Below are 6,000 nucleotides of genomic sequence, written 5' to 3' on the forward strand. Positions count from 1 at the left end.
GAAAGCTTATGTTGACACAGGCTGTGCTAAGTCCTGACTTGCATTCTAGAGACTTTCCTCGTTACCGCTGATACTCCAGGTGGGATTGGGAAGAAGGGGGGGATAGAGACAAGTGAGCAGCTTAACAGAAGAGGAAAACAACAGGGGAGGAAACAAGAGGATCAGTGTACAGTTGAAAGCCAGCACAGGGACCATTTGGCTCTCCAGATGTTTCTGAATTACAGCTCCCATTGTCCCAGGCTGTGGCTCATGCTCGGTGAGGTTGATGAGAGTAGCAGTTCAGGAACATCTGGAGAGCCAAAAGTTTGCCACTCCTGATTCAAGGTAAGTTTATATGCAATAAAACAGGAGTGGTTATAGTCCAATGATGGCGTTAGACACAGGTAAAGGTAAAGGGGCCCCTGACTATTAGGTCAAGTCGTGGCTGACTCTGGGGTTGCGGCGCTCCTCTCGCTTTATTGGCCGAGGGAGCTTCTGGGTACATGTGGCCAGCATGACTAAGCTGCTTCTGGTGAACCAGAGCAGCGCACCGAAACGCTGTTTACCTTCCCGCCAGAACGGTACCTATTTATCTACTTGCACTTTGACGTGCTTTCGAACTGCTAGGTTGGCAGAAGCTGGGATCAAACAACAGGAGCTCACCCCGTCGTGGGGATTCGAACCGCCGACCTTCTGATCAGCAAGTCCTAGGCTCTGTGATTTAACTCAAAGCGCCACCTGCGTCCCTTTTAGACACAGGTAAGGATGGGCAATTCTGTCAATTTTGGTTCCTTTCAGTTTCTAATTTTCCCAGGCTTAAGTTCAGCTTGACACATTTCTGCATAAGTTGGTTAGTTTAAAATAAAATAAAAAGTCCTCCTGAAAAATAATCACTGCTTTAGTGTGCATTTCTCCTATTATACTTTTTGGGAGCAACTTTCCCAATCCTATGTTTCTCAAAGCAATTTCCACTAAAATAACTCATATTTCTATGTGTCCCTCCACTAACATGAAACTAACACACATGTTCCATAAATGTGAACATTTCTCATTGCAATTGGAGAATACCGCTGCAAAATTCGCATCTTAATGCAAACGTGACAAATTTCCCATTACCTGAAACATTGCAGAACCCAAAACATAGCTCTCATCAAAATTCGGGTGCCACTATGTTTCAGGTAGTGGAAAATCTGTCAGGTTGGCATTAAAATATGAACCAGGTTTCTCCCCCATCAGTAGAGTTGTCTCTGGCTACCCACTTCTAGGCTGCAGTTCTTTTCTTTTTTAAAGTTTTTATTTATACTTTTCAAGTTTATACATTTCATTAGTTTTACAATCAATTTAACATTTCAAAGTCTGACTTCCTTCCCCCCTCTTTCTGCGGTTCCTTAAATTTATTTTTTAATATCTTCTGTATATCCAAACTCATTTAATTTGCTCATTTAATTATCTGCTTTAAATATATACTCTTATGAAACTGCAGGGTTTTACAATAATCCTGCCAATGTTTGATCTGTTTACAATTTATCTGTAAACATTAAATAAACGATTTCCATCCTTTTATAAAAAGTTTGTTATCTTGATTTCTTACTCTTCCGGTAAGTTTCGCTATTTCTGCATATTCCTTAAGTTTTTGTATCCATTCTGCCTTTGCTGGGACTCTGCTTCTTTCCACTTTGGGGCAAGTAGCATTCTTGCTGCTGTAGTAGCATACATAAATAAATTTCTGTAGAATTTAGGTAGTTCTGTCCCTATAATTCCCCAAAGAAAAGCTTCTGGGTTTGTTTTTACAAAAGTGATTTTGAACATCTTTTCCAATTCATTGTATATCATTTCCCAGTAAGCTCTAACCTTCCTACAAGACCACCACATAGGTTGGGCTGCAGTTCTAGCTTTCAGTTCCCTGTCACATTCTGTCATCAGCAACACTGAGATAGTACACAACAACATTACTGCCACTGGTCCATTGCCCCATTCCTTCCCACCATCTACTCCTGGAGATCAGGAACATTATTTATGCATTGTGGCATCTAAGAAGAATCTATAGGTCCTTAAGCTACTGTCCACCACTCAAATTACAGAATCCAAGGGCCCTGTGTTGAGCTGCATTTTTTTCTTGCTCATCTGCTGCACACAAAGACTGGCTTGTGCCCATGCATGTTAAACCTAAAAGCTTAGCATAGAAATCAGCTGTTCTTAATCACATCATCCAACATGGGCAAGGCAGCCCCTTCCATGGTTTTCACAACTGATCCAGTGGATTCATTGTGGGTGTTAGGAAGTTGTATCTCATGTTTTAAGAAGTGTGCGTTTCAGAATGGCCTCTCCTCCCCTTGACTAATACAGCAGAGAACAGGCGTTGTGTTTGTTTTATACATCAGCAGAGGTTTGTGCCAGGCCTTCAGTATTCAACCCAGAAGAGCGCTTACGAATCTGTAAGAACTGATGTTTGACTCTCCAAGTGCTCCCTTTCCCCCGCTCTCCAAATAATAATAATAAAAATAAAAAAATCACAAACTGTTCCAGACTGTAACAACTTGTATTATTTTTAGCCTCCGGCCGTGATGGATGGGCTTAGAGAAACCTCTGCCACAATCGCCAAAGGAGAGGTGAGGAAGGGGATTGCGGAGACATAAATTTCCACCGGTGATAAGCTCACATCTGTTTTGCGCTGTAAAAATGGCAAGCCTATTGTGAAATCCTCCCCAAGCCTCCCTCTTGGATGCCAAGTAAGCAGAGCACCGAAAAGCACATAAAGGAATAATTGAAAGATGTTGGAGGGAGGCCAAGAGAACGTGGCTAATGTTTCACCTAATCTTTCCCTTTTCTCCTTCCTGTAACAGTTCTGCCCGCATGACGCGCACTGCGAGGCTTCAGCAGGCAGCCGTTCCTTGACTGTTTGCACTGTCTGCCTGCCCGCTGGCAGAAGAACCACACACACACACACACATACAAAGTGAGAGGAACTCATAGAAGCCCCAAAGCATAAAGCTACCAGAGATTAGTGGTGACTGAGAGGCTAGACGTATTCACCTTCCCCGCAGGGGAGCTGTGAAGAGCTGGTTGCGTCCGTTCAACCGAGCGAAGGCTTATGTCTCCAAATTACCACACACAACGGAGACCCATTTGGCTGCCCGCTGAGGAAAAGCCGGGAAGAATCAGCTGGTGGCTGAAACGTTTGTGACAGAAATGACAGCAGTACTTGGCGGGTGGTGATTCCTGTATCTTGGAGCCAGTGGCAAGAGTGGAGCAAGACCTCATCTGCCAGAGCAGGATCAGGCAGTGGTGTAAACTTGGGAGCATGAAGTGTGGAGAACACGTCTGGTTTAGCACATGTTGCCTTTGTAAGGCAGGCTGGGCTCAGATACTGCCTGGCCCAAGGTCACCCAGTGAACTTCATGACCGATCAGGGATGTGGGCCCAGGTGATTCCCCCACCAAAGTCCAACATACTTTTCAGCTCTCTCTTCTAGGATTGCCAGCTGATATAATAGATCAAGATGGCTGCCTTCCTTTTTGGATTCTCTTTGGCGGCGTGGTTGTCACAAGGAGCTCCTGAACTTTGAAATTTACCACTACTTGGGGCAGAGGTATTTAAAGGTAAAGGTAAAGGTACCTCTGATGGTTAGGTCCAGTTGTGGACGACTCTGGGGTTGTGGCACTCATCTCGCTTTACCGGCCGAGGGAGCCGGTGTACAGCTTCTGGGTCATGTGGCCAGCATGACTAAGCCGCTTCTAGTGAACCAGAGCAGCGCACGGAAACACTGTTTACCTTTCCGCCGGAGTGGTACCTATTTATCTACTTGCACTTGATGTGCTTTCAAATTGCTAGGTGGGCAAGAGCTGGGACCAAACAACAGAAGCTCACCCCGTCGCGGGGATTCGAACCACCAACCTTCTGATCAGCAAACCCACCAAATCTAAGCCACGGTGGTTGTTATGCCTTTTGCACACACAAACAATTCATTTAAGAAAACCACTACTAATCTGAAGAGTCTTTCTTTTCTCACATAAATGAATTCAATTCCTAACTGCATCTTTCAGCATCCCTTAACGAGGCAAACAGAACCAACATCCACCATAATTGCCACACTTCATCAGCCATGGAATCGCAGTCTAGGGGGAGCACAGAAATCCTTCTGTTCTGCTCCCTTCCGGAAACTGCAAAGATAAATTGTCCAGAATCTGAGAGGTTGGCATGCTCATCGCCTAAGGTGCATTCAGCTGGGTGGGCCACATGTTTCCCCATTGAGCCAAACAACTCCAGCTACTACTAGTAGTAAGATCTACGAGTTTCTATATTGGTTGTTGCATTAAGGAGCTGTTCTCAGACAGGAAATCGATGAGGAACCTATGGGAAGTCACTCTTTTTCAACCTCATCTTCAGAAAGGGAACAATATTGGCCTGTGCCACAAGGGCATTGATTAGATGGTGATTGTAAACAAATTTAAAATACATTTTTGAAAATGTTTTCTGCAAGCATCCTCTTTGCATAGATGAAGCGGCCTTGCAAAATCAAGGTATGTACACAGCTTACTAGCTGAAGGGCTGTGCTGAAGGACCTTTGATGACTGGCAGCTTCTAATTAGTAGACAATTGCCTGGTCATGAGCTTGGAGGAAAATAGTTCAGCAACAGTAAAGCATAAAGATTTTGAATTTTAAAGCTGGCTAGAAAGCAGGGCCTTGTGGAGAGATGTGGGCCTTCCAAATATATGGTATTGTTTTGAGGCAGTTGAAGCTGCCTTAGAAGCTAACCTTTTCCATCTGGTTATTTCTCTACCAGCCCCCAGCCCACACAACGTCTGTGTTTTTAAAAAGTGCTATGCAAGAACAACCTTTGCCAACCTGGTTCCCTCCAGCATTGCCTTCCCATCAGATATCAAACAGATAAACAACTCTTTGACTTTTAGGAGGCATCTGAAGGCGGCCCTGTTCAGGAAAGATTTTAATGGTTGATGCTTTATTTTGTTGGAAGCTGCCCAGAGTGGCTGGGGCAACCCAGTCAGATGGGAGGCATATCAATAATAATAATAATAAAATTATTTTTCTTTTTCTTATTCTGCCCCATCACTATGTGTTGACTGGGCCTGATGACAGCAAAATATCTGAAGAGCATCAAGTTGGCGAAAGTTGTGCTGGAAACGCAATCTACCGCTAAAACAATGATTTCTAAGACTGTTCCAACTGTGCACAGTGACAAGGAGAGCATTAAAAGCTGGGAGTAATTGTGGCGCAAGAAGCTTGGTCCTTACCGGTGGTCTGGGTACAAGCATGAAGTCTGGAGCTCAACCTATGAACATCTCTCCATGGTGGAGATGTTCTCCATGTTCTCCAGGTCACACAGCACCATACACTGTGTGCATCCCAGAGAAAACCTGTGAGGGACAAGGTCCCTTTCTCCAGATATGGGTTTCAGGGTAATCAGAGGAGCGATGGAAGGGAAGCTCAGTTCCGAAAGCAGCAAGAGATGAGAGGGATCTGCTGAAAGAAGGAGGGGAGAGGTTCAAACAAGGCCAGCTGTTTCATAACCCAAAGGCCAGTGAATGCGGAGAAGTAACAGAAAGGAAAAAAAGAATATGCAAACATTTACAACAAGCCCAGTAAACTTACCTTGACCAGCCCCTGATGAGTCACAGTTATTTGTCAGAGTCTGTCTGAGGCCAGAGCTATGTGTTGGGAGACAGGGTTTCCATCTCCGTAGACCTCCTTCGTAATCCTAAGGTGAATTTGAGGGCATTTGTCCTAGTTAGCTTGCAAGGTAACTCTTTCCCCACTTACAAATTCTTCCCTGCAATTGCCTCCTGCAGACTCACCCAATTAATTCCCTTCCACACATTGGACCAGAAGAGGGGGGGAAATGACACATGAGCAGAGGATGGAAATCTCAATGCAGGTCTCCCTGTCTGGACCTTGGGTCTCCTTCCAGGGCATGGCCCTTCTCAGGTCCACTCAAGTACTTGGGATGTGTCCTTGAACTGTGATAATTATGCCTCTTGCTCAGCTGGTTGGAGAGAGGTGTG

Source organism: Podarcis bocagei (genome assembly GCF_964188305.1).
Source record: "Podarcis bocagei genome assembly, chromosome: 9".
Lineage (NCBI taxonomy): Eukaryota > Metazoa > Chordata > Lepidosauria > Squamata > Lacertidae > Podarcis > Podarcis bocagei.